Source organism: Rutidosis leptorrhynchoides, chromosome 5, assembly GCF_046630445.1.
Source record: "Rutidosis leptorrhynchoides isolate AG116_Rl617_1_P2 chromosome 5, CSIRO_AGI_Rlap_v1, whole genome shotgun sequence".
In the NCBI taxonomy this organism is placed as follows: domain Eukaryota; kingdom Viridiplantae; phylum Streptophyta; class Magnoliopsida; order Asterales; family Asteraceae; genus Rutidosis; species Rutidosis leptorrhynchoides.
This window is the reverse complement of record NC_092337.1, coordinates 345228524-345244978: the sequence shown is the minus strand read 5'-3', so window position 1 is coordinate 345244978 and position 16455 is coordinate 345228524. Positions and strand designations below refer to the sequence as shown.

The following is a 16455-nucleotide window of genomic DNA, read 5'->3' as shown; positions in this document are numbered from 1 at the left end:
GGAGGTATTGGTCTTCAAAGCTCCGCGAGTGCGGAGGTCAGTTTTCCAGCTCATCTAATTTTGGATCCTAGCTTGTCGACGTTTAATATATAAATATAATATATATATATATATATATATAATTTATATAATTAATTATATATTATATTATATTTATGCGCATAGTTGATTTGAAATTTTAGCTCCGTTGCGTCGCGCGTTGATAGTTGGTTCATGTCTTGGTTGCGTCGCGCGTAGATATCTTATACTTTGTGTTTCGTAACTTGTACTCTTGTCATTTTTAGACGTTTTTTATCAATAAATTGAACCACTTGAATTGTATCTTGTACATTTGATCTTTTTGGACGTTTGCGTCTTCAAATCTTCGTTTTTGCCTTTTGTCTTCGCACTTATTTATTTAAACGAATATTACTTGAAAATGGAACAATTGCAACTGAAAACTTTACATATTGGAAGGATATTGCTACTAAATATATGTTCATTTGGAGCACTATCAAATATCCCCACACTTGAACGTTGCTTGTCCTCAAGCAATACAGAACTTGAAATAAAATCACACTTCACTCGAATTACTTTTTTTATTCTCACACTTTATACATCAGTGATTTTGATACGGCGGTATGAACAATGATAGTAACGATGTGGTTTACAGTCCCACATGACTATGAAAATTTAGATCCATAAGGAAATTGGATCTTTATGAAAACATTTGATCTTTTGAAAATTCATTCTAGTTTTTACCCTAGATAAGTTTTTCGAAATAACCCTTCACCGGTGTTTGCAAAATATTTTTGTGGGTTTGGTGGGTTTCAGATTTGAAAATTTTAGTTCAATACTTGCGGTTTTGTGTCACCCACTTGCTAACCTTGTATTAGGAAAGCAACACGTCCAGTATACTTGCTCTGTATATTACCTTTCGGTAAACTACCATCCGGTTATAAAAGAAAGCATTAAACAAGCAACTGTTAAGGCAATGTCCCGTGACATGCTTTTAATTATGGTCTATATCGTGTCGGATGCAATTACTATCCTTTGCAGGAGCAATAGTAAAGATCACCCTATAGTTTTTCGGTCTGGCACAAGGTCCTGTCTTCGACCATGCTATGCAACCACCGTTCTTACGGTTGACACCCGATTTGGTTCAGGTGACCTAATGAATTCCGGTGAATTCTTAGGATTTTACGTTCAATGATAATGAACGCATTGAAAATAGGTTTTCAGAAAACAAATCGGTTTTAATTTGATCAAAATATTTTCTCGTTCAAGCTCGAGTTTAGATATCATCGAATTCCATGAGTTTGTAATTCTCAATCTTTAAGGTCAATCTCAAGGATTGAGTAGTATCAGGCTTAAAAGCTGATTTTTAATCTTTAAGGAGATTATCCTTTCTGGGGATCTGATTCATTAGTCTTATCAAGCTAATTTGCACGGTGCCCCCCATTGTACGAGATAAATCCTTCTCATGGTTAGGATAAATCTGACCACTTGGCGACCCTGTTTGATGCTGAGGTGCGTGAATTTCCTGCTGATTTTAGTGATGACTTTTCTAGATTTTTCGTCAACCTACAGCTGGTCTGGACGACAACTTCTTGACCTAAATCAAGAAGCGCATGTCTTTTTCAAAAGACTTTACTTCCTTTAAATGATGGAATTGATTCATCGTGTAGATCCATCTTTCTTTAAAAATTATTACAATAAATCGGGTAAAACTGATTATTATTGTTCAAAACAAAAGTATCTTCAATTATTTGTACAAAAATATGTGATATATGTTCTAAATATCTTGGTAAATTTTTCCCACACTTGGCTTTTATTTTTCTTTCTTTGCCTTTTTATTCTCCTCTATTCCATTCTTAAATGAATTCTAATATTTTGGGTTATTTCTCAATTTATGTCCTTTCCGAGGTAACAATAATTTCGGTGTTAACACCTAGTTTTATCGTTCATAAATATGTATAAACATGATTTTGAATTCATTTAGTTGAAATTTTTTTAAAAATTTTTACTAGAAGTGGGTAGTCAGTATATAAGACTAGGGCTGTTCTTTATTATCAGAGGGCACTAGATTCTAATACAACTACTGCGTTACTAGTATTTGGTAACCAAGTGTTTAAATTAAAATTTTAAAAATCCAAAAGAATTTAACCCCTTCCCACACTTAAGATCTTGCAATTCCCTCATTTGCAAGAAATCAGTAGCAATTTAAATTATTGAGGGTGAGTAGCGTAGAAAAATGATTAAATTTTACCAAAGTTTCCAAACATATTGGATTTTTTTTTGGCATACTTTAAATCAATAAGATTAAAAATAATGATAATAAAATTTCTCGTCCCGCCCTCGGGTAAAGCAATTTCGGTTCAACGACCTAATCTTCAACTCACGACGAATTTTAAAAATCATATATTTAACTTAATGAAATAAAGTAAATTTTTGTTTTTAAATTTACACAAAACTTAAATTTAAAAAGCATATTAATTTCATACAAAACCTATAAAACAAAAAAAAAAAATTCAGAATGGAGGGAGAAAACTAGTTCTTTAGTGTCTGCTAGCGAAAAAGACCAATCGGATTCCATTCTCGGAACTACACGAGAACATAACAACTAACATTATACAACATTTTTTTCTTAGAACATTTGAATCTCCCCACACTTAGGTAGCTGTGGTGTTGAAATTGTGATTAACTTCATCATCAATTTCTCTTGGACCATAATCAACTTGCATAACTCTGACTTTTGCTTTAAGCCATTGGTCGGATTCCTGTGTAATATCCATAAATTCAACTAGTTTCGCCTTTTCTTTAGGCGATAGATTGGACACTAACCGGTTACATAACTTAAAGTTCCCCTTGGTTCTAGCATCGCGAATCCGTTTATAAAGTTTCTTCATTGAACTGTTAATAAGGGGGTCATTTAATTTCGTATCAACAACGGGGTTCTTTGTTATCATGTCATCATTAGGTGTTACTTCATTTTTCCCATACTTAGGCATTTTATTATTGTTAAGCACTACCGTTGGAGTTGGTAAAACAACATGGTTCTTACCAATCGTTTTTGTTGGTTTAACGGTTTTGGTTGGTGGAGATTTAGACTTTCAAATCATAAAGGTGATCAATTTCTCATCATTACTAAGTGTCATTCTACCCTTTCTTACATCAAATAACGCCCCGGTAGACAATGAATTCGACTAGAAAGGTTAAATTACCGATTGGTCCTCTTCTATGTCAATGACAATGAATTTGACTAGAAAGGTTAAATTACCTACTTGAACGGGTAGGTTGTCAGCAATTCCAACTGGGTGCTTAATGGTTTGATCAAAGAGTCGAACACTCATTTCCGTTGGAGTTAACTCACCTACTCCTAATCTCTTATATAATGAAAGAGGCATAACACTCACACTTGCACCTAAATCTGCTAGTGCATCATACATGACACAGTCACTAAGTAGACAAGGAACAATAAATTCACCCGGATCACCTACCCTAGGTGGAGGTTTTGGTGGAACTGTCTTCACCGGGTTTACTTCTACGGTTTTTGTTTCTTGCACTTTCTTATTCTTCTTCTTCTTCTTCTTTTTTCCAAAGGTATCACAAACTTTATTACCTATCACTTGCTCATACTCAACTTCTTTTCTTGGAAACGGGATGGGTGGTTTGTATGGTGCCACCACTGGCTTTACATGCTTGGGTGGTGGTGGTGTAACTTCTTCATTGTTATTCACATCTAAAACCTTCCCATCTTCTGGTGCTGGTTTTTCAGAATTCGTTGAAACCATGTTAATATTTTCATTCCGAGGATTTACTTCAGTATTACTCGGTAGCTTTCCTTGTTCCCTTTCACTCATCAATCTAACAAGAGTACCTACTTGTTTTTCTAGATTTAAAATGGAAGCTTGTTGAGTTCTAAATGACTGATCAAACCTCTCATTCGTTTGGGCTTGAGTTTCAATAAATTGTGTTTGAGATTCAACTAGCTTAAATACCACTTCTTCCAGATTTGATTTTTTCTCTTCGGTTTGTTGTGGTGGTTTATACAAGCTAGGTCTTTGTTGATTGAAAGTGTTGTTTTGAGTTGGTTGGTTATTCGGACCTTGTTGGTTATACGAGTTATTGTTAGGTCCATTTGGATTGTAAAGAATGTTTTGATTTCGATTGAAGTTTAGCCTTGGCGGTTGATAATTATTTTGATAATTATTTCCCGGCCTTTGGTTCATGTAGGAAACATTCTCACGCTGTTCCATCGTTTGTTCAACATTACAATCTTTCGTTAAGTGTGGTCCACCGCATTGCTCACAACTGATTCGTATTGCGTGAATATCTTTATTCATCTTTCCTTTCGTCTCTCGAAAGCATCTATTTTTGAGGAAACGGAATCAAAGTCATGGCTAGAATCGGCTCTAGCCGCTTTAGATGAACGATATATATCTTTTTCTTGGTGCCACTCATGAGAGTGGGATGCTGTGTTATCAATTATCTTGTGAGCTTCAGTTGCGGTTTTCTTCATAATGGAACCACCAGCTGCTGTGTCGATGTCTTTTCGTGTGACGATGTCTACGCCTTTATAGAAGATTTGTACTATCTGAAAAGTATCTAATCCGTGTTGAGGACATCCTCTCAACATCCTTCCGAATCTTGTCCACGCCTCATATAACGTTTCATTTGGCTTTTGTACAAACGTGGCAATTTCTTCTTGAAGTCTCACGGCTTTAGATGCCGGAAAGAATCTTTGAAGAAATTTCTCAACTAAAACATCCCATGTATCAATCGCTCCTTCAGGTAACGATTCTAACCAATCTTTGGCTTCTCATTTTAAAGTCCATGGGAACAACATAAGATAAATAGTTTCATCCTCAACTTCTCGGATTTTAAATAGATTACAAATCCTATTAAAAGTTCGAAGATGTTCGTTTGGATCTTCTTTTGTTGTACCACCAAATTGGCACTGATTAGTGATCATGTGAAGGATTTGTCCTTTGATTTCAAAATCTGATGCTCTAACATCTGGCTGATTAATGGCATGACCTTGGCCCGTGCGTATGGCTCTCATTCGGTCTTCCATACTTTGAGGTTCTGTTATTTCCATTTTTGAATTTGTTGAATCCGAATCACTAGAAGAATCTGATTTAACGGTTTGTGGTTCAGGAGGAATGATTAGTGGTTCTGGATCTTGGAATTGTCCTTGAATATCCTCCGGGTTCTCAATTGTGAAATCGGGATCAAAAGATGGATTATCAGAATTTTGAGTTGGAGTACTTGTTCGACTAGATGATGATTCTAAAGAAAAATCAACGGCGACAATATTGGCTAGATGTCTTGATCGGGTTATGTGACGATCGCTCCAAATCCATATGGACAATACGTCATTCATTGATTTCATTGCAAGGTATTTGACCTCTATATGATACGTTTTGTAAACATTGCATTCTTTTGAAAAGGCACACCATAAATGAATATTTAAATTAAAGGTTTTTGACATCTGATGATTTCTACATATAGACAATCACCGTAAATAATAGTTTACAATAGTACTTCCGTTGACAATGCAGTCAAAATAAGATACATAGTGATGATTTGGTGAATGCAACGTTTCCTTGAAAAATATATCATGTAAGACTCCATGCACATAGCTTGTCTAGCATATAAGCAAACAGCGGGAGACTTCTAGGGAACCTGAGAATAAACATGCTAACAAGTGTCAACACAAAGGTTGGTGAGTTCATAGTTTTAGTGTTTCGCATAATCTGTATATAAAGGTGGATCACAAGATTTCAGTTGTTTCATTCGAAACGTTTATCAAAATATTCTACGAAATTGAGCACCCTGGTAACTAAGCTTTAACGTCTATATAATAAGTACCCCTGTGTTTAACATGCAACCAACATGTACTATACACTCAAATAGCATACGTCTGTTTTATAGTTCAGGATAGGGTTTCTATACCTGGAACAGACGGGGATGTCAAGCCCTATGGATCCATATACTACTACTCGCGCCCACCAGTTCTTATAACTGGCAGTTAACAGTTACCAAAGCTAAGGGATTTTCGGTTCAAACTCAGTGTAGAATTTAGTATGTACTTGTATCCATTGCGTTTAAAATAAAGTGCATGTATTCTCAGCCCAAAAATATAGATTGCAAAAGCAATTAAAAAGGGAGCAATGAAACTCACCTCAGCAGCATATAAAGTCGTTCACCAAAATGTGACTGAAACTCAGAATATCAAATAATCGTAGATCTCAACGTATCAGTATTGAGATTCAATATTGTAGAAAAGTACGTAGACGTAACGGAGATGATAAACATTAGGTTTGATTCACAAATATACCCCCGAACATTACCCATAACCTCCTTGGCAATAACCCATAATTTCCTTAGCTCTATCCCGCTTGAAAACCATTTTGAAAGTGACACGCTCATAATCTCGTCGTAGTATTTTATGTATAATACTAATTAATATTAATAATACTAATAATAATAAGATTAATAATAATATTAATCTTAATAATAATAATAATAATAATAATAATAATAATAATAATAATAATAATAATAATAATAATAATAATAATAATAAAAATAATAATATAAATAAGTTATACGGAGTGTAAGATGAAAGAAATATATATCACAAAAACTGAATTCGATCGCTTTATAAAGACTTTTCCTGAAAAAGTACCCCATGCGATCGCATGGTATTTGTGCTTCAAGGCCATACGATCGTATGACCCTCTGATCCAGCTCACAAAATTTTCTTTTCTTGTTTGTCGACATATTTATTTATTAATATATAATATATATAATTTATATTAATTAATTAATTATATATTATATTATATTCTCGTGCATAGTTGACTTGAAATTTTTGTTTCGATAAGTCGTACGTCATCACTCGACTTATGTCCCAGTTCCGGTTTTTCGAGTGTCCCTTCGTACGCTGAGGTAATTTATATTTTGGGACACGTACCTTTGTCAAAATATAGCCTTAAATTATCCCTAAATTATATCACTCAAAGTGTATCTTAAACTTTCGAGTGTTTTGGTCATTTACTTCTATAAATCATTGTCTCGCTATTTATTAAAATACATTTTAAAATCATTTGAAATTGTTATATCGCATATTGTTTATACATTTAAACTTAAATTCATGTAATTCATTTATGTGTCATCGTTCATTTCTCAAACGTTCTAATTAACATAACTAAATATCAATTGAATCAATAACCGAATGTTATTATTGTTTTCAAATAACTTGAAGCTATATATTCATAAATATATATTCAATATACTTAAACACGTTCTAAATATACGTTGCAAGTTATTCATAGATTCAATTCGAACAGTTAATATTCCTTATTATTGTATGTGTCCAAATTACGTTATTTAAACAAACACTTTACCATTAATTCCGAATACCGTTAAACATGAATGATTTCGCAAATCAATGTGGACCTTACAACAGAGACCCGTAATAATATCATAATCCTTAAGGGACACAGTAAATATCTTTTAATTCAATCGTTTAGCATAATCTTTTAACTTCATACTTAAATATATCAATCAGATAATCAAACCAATATGTTTAATGCACAGTATTGGTTACTTAACACTTTGTTACATTTTCAAGTTATAGTATATGTATCTATTTACATATAATTGTTCGCGAATCGTTGAGAACAATCGAGGGGTAATTGAATAGTTCAAGATTTTGAGATTCAACTTCATAGACTTTGCTTATCGTGTCGGAAACGTTAAAGATTAAGTTTAAATTTGATCAGAAATTTTCGGGTCATCACAGTACCTCCCCGTTAAAGAAATTTCGTCCCGAAATTTGAGTGAGGTCGTCATGGCTAACAATAAAAATGTTTTCATGACGAATATGAGTTGATAAATAGAATTTTTATCACCGTTGAAAAATATGGATAAAACAATCTAATTACTCGAAGCGTATGAGGGAAGTTATCGTAATGGAGAATAGAGATACGTCCTATCTCTTGACGTAGTAACGATTGATTTCCGGAATTTAAGGAATAGAAAATCTTCATAATCTAAATAAGATTTGATTCTTCGAAATTTAAGAAAATTAAGATTTCCTTTGATTAAATGCATAATCTGCCTCGATTGTTATGTCTGATATTTCGCTATAAATTTAACTCTTCCGTTTCATTTATTTTCACCACTCCTATAATCTTCTTCCTTATTTAATACTTCCAAAAGATTGTGAAAATGCTTCATTCAGTTCTGATTCTTGATATACTCCTAACTTTCATATCTATCATTCTTCTTTTTCATCTGCCGCCGGAGGAATCTATTCACTTTTACTATACTCTTGGCTTTATAGTATTTTTAGTTCTCCCGTGTCTTTACGTTGCAATACTTATTGATATACATGGTTTGTGATTTATGTGTTTTTATCGGGCTTTATATTCTCCGTTATATTTCAGAGCTCCATGCTTTCGATTTCTCTTCCCAAATTCAAGTCAAGCGAATAATGGTCCAGAATTCGTAGGTATGGATTTTGAAATGAACATAGTTAATGTTCTAAGAAGGGAATTGTAATGGCACGATCTTGAATTGTCAAATTACCAGAACATTCGGAAAAGACCGAATCATTAAGAAATATTTTTTTTTGATATATTTAGAAATTATATAGAATGAAAGAGTTATGTAACATGGTTCATGATGAGGGTGTGATTTGTGAACCTTTATCACATTCCATTAGAAACTCAGCATGACTTACTGTAATATAATCACGTTGATCAAGTGATAACGCCAAAATTATACATGTTTATTGCCGTTATTTTGATCCAAAGTTGTTCCATTTGTATGTAATTGTTGTACGTATGTATTGTAACTCGTATATATTTGTAAAAGTCCATTGTGAATGAATAAATGAAGACCAACAGCAAAAACAGAGTTAAAACGAAGATTGAACGCGTAAAACAGCCCGAAACCACTGAGACAGGTCCAAATGCGGCACATCTCTCTTAGATGCGGCGCATCTATGCACCAAATAACTCCCGATCGTTTCAGATGCGGAGCATGAAGACTTCTGGACCAAAACAGCCTCAGATGCGGCGCATCTGAGATGGATGCGGCGCATCTGTCCCAGATGCGGTGCATCTGTCCCAGATGCGGGGCATCTGTCCCAGATGCGCCGCATCTGCTTCCCTGCCGATAGTCTCGAGTGCATAATCGAGTTGGAATCTACTGAACGTAAAGAGATGCGGCGCATCCCAAAGAGATGCAGCGCATCTGGTCAATTTCTGGCCATTTTACCTAACTTTTTAGCCTATTTAAGAGAGCCTTTGGTTACATACTTCATATACCTTCACTACTACGTTCTCCCTCAGTTCTAATACGATTTTCAAGGTTCAAGGAAGGCTGCAAGTCAATCTCCACTCTTTCAACATCAAGATTAAGCTAGGATCATTCATCACTATTGGTACTTTTGTTCTATATCTTTTAAACATGAATTCAACTTGTATTTACTGTTTCATTAGTTCTACTATGATTATGTTAGGCTAAAAGCCTTGTGTGTTTGCTTCAATATAAGATTTATGGCTTGGGATTGTTCTATACTTTGATGTTATGCTAGTTACACATATGTTTGATTGATTAAATTATTTAGTTCAACAGTAAGAACCATTGTTATGCTTGTTTAGTTCATTACTTCAATTATATAGATTGCAAACCTATTAATGTGAGTTAACTAGGAAAACAATCTATACTTCAATACACCTAGTAATCTAGATGATTAGATGCATAAGCTTAAGTGATTTTGTTATGTGTTTAATTCGGTAATTGAATAAGTTCCAAAGCAACATAGTTATGAAATTACCTCAAGTGATTGTTGTAATTCAGGTTTCACGAGAGTTTAACCGGGTTGAATCTAGTTAGTTAATCAATCTAAATCACCATGTTCTTTCAAAAGATCCATAGTTGTAATCATCCTTGTATCCTAGTTCAATTATGTAAGTTATGACTTGGTTTATGTGAATTTATCAAAGACCATAGCTTATACTTCAACACCTAGTGATCTAGCCACCTATATGTGAGTATAGGATGTTAATTGAACGATATTTAGGATATACAATCATGTAGTTTACTTAGAGTGATTTTAGTAAACTAGGTTTTATGTGAATTCAACCACGAAAGAATCTTGTTGATTAAACATAGCTCATAAGTTTATAGAAATTGTGAAATTGATATAAACTGCTCTATTGTAACTATTACATAATGGTTTAAATTATAAAAGAACAATCCCTGTCATTTATCAAGCATAGAAGTAAATACCGCATTCTCATTCTTGTTAATTACTATATTTATTTACTGTTTCGTTAAACGAAAATACAACTTCAAACACAAAACATCCCTTTTAGAATAATTAATCGTGGTAAAATCTTAAAAACAAACTTCTCCCTGTGGATCGAACTGGTCAATTTACTTGCTAGTTACTGCATGATCGGGTTTTAGTTGCCTGTATTGTGTGTTAATTATTAAGCTTATTGTCTTCATTTTAAAGGTTACGTCTTGACACATCAACTTTTTGGCGCCGCTGCCGGGGACGCGGTTTTGTTAATAGATTTTAATAAACTTTGAATTATTCGATCCTTTTGTAGGAATTCAATTCCTAGAAAAGTTACTTTTTATTGTAAGTGTAAGATCCGGTTTCCTCAGACTGGTGGGACGCCGTCCAAATGGGCGGAACGCCACCCCAGATTAAAGGCCTGGACGCTGTCCAACTTTCTGGACGCCATCCAGAATGGCTGGCAGACAAACCTTTTTGTTTTTAGAAATTTTAGATGGGCATTTTGGTAATTTCACTTTATGGACGAATTAAAGGCCCTAGATCAGTTTTGTTGAGCTTCATTACTCCATTCCCAACCACCAAACCTCATCCACCTCAATTCTAGAGTGAGAGTGCATTTAAGTGTGAGAAAGCTCAAATAGGAGAGGAAGAAGCTTGTTTCGGGTTCTAGCTCGAGCATTAAAGTTGTTCATCTCCTCGTTAGCTTCGTTTCGATTGTGGTGGTAAGCCCTAAACTTGATTACCTTAGTTTAATGTGTTTAAGGGTTAGGGTTTGGGTTAATGTTGCACATAAAACCCATTTGTGAGTAATTTGGGGGTTTTGGGTAAGTTTGGGTCATGAAGACCCAAATGGTGACTAACCTAGGGTTTTGAAAGGGTAAATGGGTCTTAAAGGCCTAGCAAATCAGTAGTACACTTATAGTTAATGTTAGTGGGTGTCATTTGGGTTGTGGGTGACCCAAATGGGTGTGTTGACCTTGAAATGGGTCAAATGGGCCTTTGATGACCTAGGTTGTCTTGCATGTATGAAAACGAGTCAACTTGGTGATTAAATGTGTGTTAAGACCTTAATGGCTAGAATTAGGGTTTTTGGTGAAGTTAACCCATTATTAGGGTTAAGGGTGCAAAATAGGTCGGGATTGCACCTTGGGTCAAAAGACTCTAGATTTTTGAGTGAGTTGCTTGACCGACTTGAGTTGTGAATTGATTATGTGCTAAAATGTAATAGGTACGTTACATTGAAGTTGCAAGTTCGGTTATCTTGCACGAAGACTCTAAGGTGAGTGGAATAATTATATGCGTAAATATATAATGTGTTTATTTGTGTAGTGTGAGATGTGAAGTGTCGATGTGCTAAGACACCACGTCCACATGGCGAGTGAAGTGTCGATGTGTTAAGACGCCACTCGGGAGGGAAGTATCGATGTGTTAAGATGCCACTCCAAGTAAGGTGAAGAGTGAAGTGTCGAAGTGTTAAGACACCACTCGGGGTGAAGTGCCGAAGTGTTAAGGTGCCACCCGGGGTGAAGCATTGAAGTGTTAAGATGCCACCCGTGGGGTTAGTGTGCGAAGTGTTAAGTGCACTAATGGTTGTTGTGAACATCGACGGTCTTTAAACAACGTTCCTTGTACGATTGGTTAACCATGGTCATTGTGTTGTAGTGTAAGCATATTACTTTGTTCATGTTATATACGCTTGTGTTATGCTAGCTTGATTATTGGAGGATATAGCTTATATTTGTGACGATAAACTAATTGTGTTTGCTAGCATGTTTGCGGTATTTGTGTAAGTGATTGCAAGTAGGTATATTATATATGTATTCGTATAATTATTTCATTCACTAAGCTTTGCTTACCCTCTCGTTGTTTACCTTTTTATAGGCTCGGGCGTTGACAAGGGTAAGAGCGTTCAATTGGATTAGTGGTCTCCCGCTCGTTTTGATAGGGGATGCTTTTGGGTGTTAGCTTTTGGAGTTTCGACCGAGATTGGGTAGTTTAACCCCAAACACCATGCTCTAGTGTTGTTTGGAACTTAAACTTGTATTTGGTCGAAACTTGTATTTTTGAACGAAACTCGTAAAATGGGCAATGTGGGCCCGATGCTGTAAAACTTGTTTTGAATATGCCAAACTCTTAGTTTCACTTATATTGACTTGTGTTAAAAAGGTTTTCGTTCAAATGTATCGGCAAGCGGGTTTTTCGCGTACGTGAAACGGGACACCAGGTCAGTCCCTGGCAGTTCATTGGGACGCCGTCCCGAATGCTTGGACGCCGTCCCAGTTTTAAAAGCTGGACGCCGTCCCAAACTCTGGACTCCGTCCAGATGGTCAGGCCCAGAAATTTTTTTTTTAGGCGTATTTTTGGTAAAGCGTTGTCGGGTTGTTACAAGTGGTATCAGAGTATGGTCTAAGGGATTTAGGCAACTTGAGATAGGTGCCTAGACTTAGACTTTATTGTGTGTACGCTTATGCGGGACTTGTAGGACTTTGGGTCGGGACGGGAATTGTTGGTGCATTGTTTTATGTGAACTAACATTGTGCTAATCGATTTGTGTTATGTTTAGCAATCATCAAGCGAGATGGACGTTGTACTAGCAAGTTAATGCGACGTGTTCGCGTAACAATGATTAGCTACCATTGTTACGGGTTCAAATCGTGTCAAACGAGCGATGTACGACCATTGTTGAGCAAGATGGGGTAGTTTGGCGTATATGTATATACCTATGTGTTATGACCTTTCGTTTCGTTGCTTAATTACTTCGTTTTATAGAATGAAGATGAGATATGGACACGACACCAATGATGGAAGTACGAGTGAGGACCTTGAGTTCACGGCCAAAGTTGAGACCATCTTTAAACGTCAAAAAGCGGAGTTTCTCGAAGATGTTAAGAAGATGTTCCTAGATACGATTGACGAACAACTAGTCAATGTGGTAAAGGAGCAAGTTAAGGCCGTTCTTCAGGAGGATAATGTGAGGAGACGGGACTTTTTCTTTAAGAATTTCAAGGATTCTCAACCTCCCACCTTTGAAGGTGAATGGGACCCACTTAAGAGTGCCCGTTGGATCTTCGATATGGAGGGGGCTTTTCGTACGTGTGAATGCCCTCTCGATAAAAAGATGAGATATGGTTGTAGCATGTTAAGAGGTGATGCTAAATTGTAGTGGGACGCGAAGATCTGACTTTATGGCGAAGAACAATGCATGGAGTTCACCTGGGATGAATTCAAGAAAGAGTTTTTAGATGAATACCGAACTTCTGCCGATCTTACGAGGCTTAAGGATGAGTTACGTTCTTTAGGCAAGGGTCGATGGATTTGAACACTCTCAAAACTGTGTTTTTGTCCAAGACCCAATTTTGCCCGGAGTATGTCGGGAATGATAAGATGTTGAAGGAAGACTTTTACCGAACGTTGAATGATTGTTATCAAGATAAGATAAGTGTAAATGTGGTGAAGAGTTTTGACGAGTTGTTCGATATGGCCAAGGGGTTCGAGTTGCTCATCTTGAGAAAGAGTGGCTTCACCCTAGGCAAGAAAATGTTTGAAGCTACTAGTCATTCAAAATTTTCTAACAAGAAGCACAAGAAGGGTTTCGAGAGTGTTGGTAGCATGAAGAAGGGTACTTCCGGTGATTTTTCCTATTCTTGTTACAATTTTGGTCAAAAGGGGCACATGGCTCGCGAATGCCCTAAATCATCGTCCACAATCAAGCTCACTTGTTTTAATTGTGGAAAGGAAGGGCACAAGAGGCCGGAGTGTGACGACTCTGATCAAAACACTTAACGGCTCCGTCACTTGGTCCCACAGCTTGATCGAAACTCTATATGAATTTAATAAAACAACCTTGCATTCTTTATTTAAAAATGATTTCCTATAAAGGAAATCTACTAAAATGTATAAGTTTAGAAAAACTATACAATAATACTTTAACCAAAAGTTGACCAAAATAAAGTCAACAAACAACCACTTTTTAATGTAATAAAATAGAATGCAAGTTAATGTTTAACAAAAGCTGTCATCATAAATATGCAGACTCTCTAAGCACAGCGGAAGCAATCAATCATGAACCTGAGAATAAAACATGCGAGTAACTGTCAACAAAAATGTTGAGTGAATTATAGGTTTAATATTGCAAACAGTATTTAATTTAAACAATAAAAATTTATGTTTGAAAACATAAAAACTCCTTTTTGAACCACCAAATTATATGCTAGAAAACATATAATAAAACATTATTCCATTTTCCGTGAGCCACCTGGTAACCACTTAACCATTTATTTACCCTTGCCAAACAAAATAAATAATATACACCGAACAAGTGTATCTACAACAAATTACGAAGTACTAAACATTCCGATTATAAATTGCTAGCGCGACTAGCTCGAAATGGGGTTGTCAAACCCGATAGATCTATCCATAGGATTCGCGTTCACCAGTAGAAACCAGTGATTACAGTTACCAGACTAGGGAATATTTTTGTTCAACTCACAATGAATAATTTAAACCAACTTCCACATGTGTCCAAAGTATAAAATAAATTGCATGTATTCTCATCCCAAAAGCTTTAAAATAGAAAAATGGGACTATAACTCACCTTAATAGCAACTGAAGAAATCTCACAAACAAGCGAACAGCAAATAAAGTAAAGTGATCAAGAAAGATCACAACGCCGACCTATAAATAAAGCAGGCCGATATAAATAACTAACTTAGGTCAAGTCTTAGTATGATAGCTATTGTACATGTTGCAAGTAGGCATAGAATAACACTCGGCAAGCATCGGCTTGACTGGAACAGCATACGGACACACACTTTCTATTTTTAGAAAGTTTCTATTTTTCGAAAGTTTCTATTTTTGGAAAGTTTCTATTTTTGGAAAGTTTCCAAATTTAGAAAGTTCTATTTTTAGAAAGTTTTGAAGTTAGGAAAGTTTCCTTATTTAGAAAGTCAACAGAAGTCAACTGAAAGTCAAAGTCAACCGAAAGTCAACTCAAAAGTCAACCTTGGTCAAACATAGTCAACATTAATTTGAAAAGTGTAAGTTATAATAATAACATAGGTTATAATGTTTATTAAAGTCAAAAGTGTATAATTATGTCTTAACATAAGTTTAATTAAATAAAAATGAATTATTAAAGTTTAGATAAGTTTAAATGATATAATTAATATAACATAAGTATTTAATTAATTAATTAAATATTAGTCATAATATAAGTATTATTAATTAATAATAAATTTTAAATCATATCATAAGTATTATTAATTAATAATGAATTATTAATAATATCATAAATTTCTAATTATACTTATTAAATCATAAGTATTTAATAATTAAATAATAACTAAGTCTTATAATAATTAAATAATTATTTAATCCTTATTATAAGTCCTATAATACTAATAATCTCATAATATAAGTTTAATACTTATCATAAGTATTTTTCATTAATAATAAAAGTATTATTAATCATAAGTTTAATTAAAATGTTAATTAAATCATAAGTCATAATTAAATGATATAATAAATATATATCATAAGTCTTAAATAATAATAATTACTTCTTATATCATAAGTAATTAATCAATAATGAAAATCATTATTTTTCTCATAAGTTTTAATATTTAACCATAAGTTTTAATCAAAAGTTCATCGGGTCGTATCTTGAGCCCCGGGTGTCGGTTTTCGGCGAGCCTTACATATATCTCCGCCTAAGCAAACCACCCGACACTTTGGTACACTCAAGAACACACCATGAACAGCCCACAAGTCGTGATATACAGTCAATACACTACTTGGAACTTCAATTCAATCAAAAACGTGTTTTAGACGTAACGGGTGATTCGTGGCTCGGATTGAGATGACCCGAACATGAAAGTTCGCCCCACCATCAGTCGTAACACACTAACACACCCTAAAGTCACCAAATATGGTCACAAAGTCGGACCAAACCTGGTTCATACCAAAATCACTTTTCAATCTTAACAAAATACCACTTTGATCGTAACTAGGGCTCCGGGAATCGAAATGACATGAATCCGGAGTCTAAAATTAATGTCTTGATGAGAGGAACTCATTTATATACTTTATTTTATGATCAACATCAGTTACAATATCAGAAACACACGAAAAAGCTGCTGTTCCAATTTTAT

The 16455-nt window shown here is 34.8% G+C and overlaps 1 non-coding gene across 1 annotated transcript; it reads left to right on the top strand.

The window, feature by feature from the left end:
• The first annotated feature begins 4589 nt into the window (after nt 1–4589).
• LOC139851067 (small nucleolar RNA R71) lies at nt 4590–4696 on the top strand. The gene has a single exon (XR_011760430.1). It is a non-coding gene; the product is annotated as a small nucleolar RNA R71 (small nucleolar RNA).
• Nucleotides 4697–16455: the final 11759 nt, after the last annotated feature.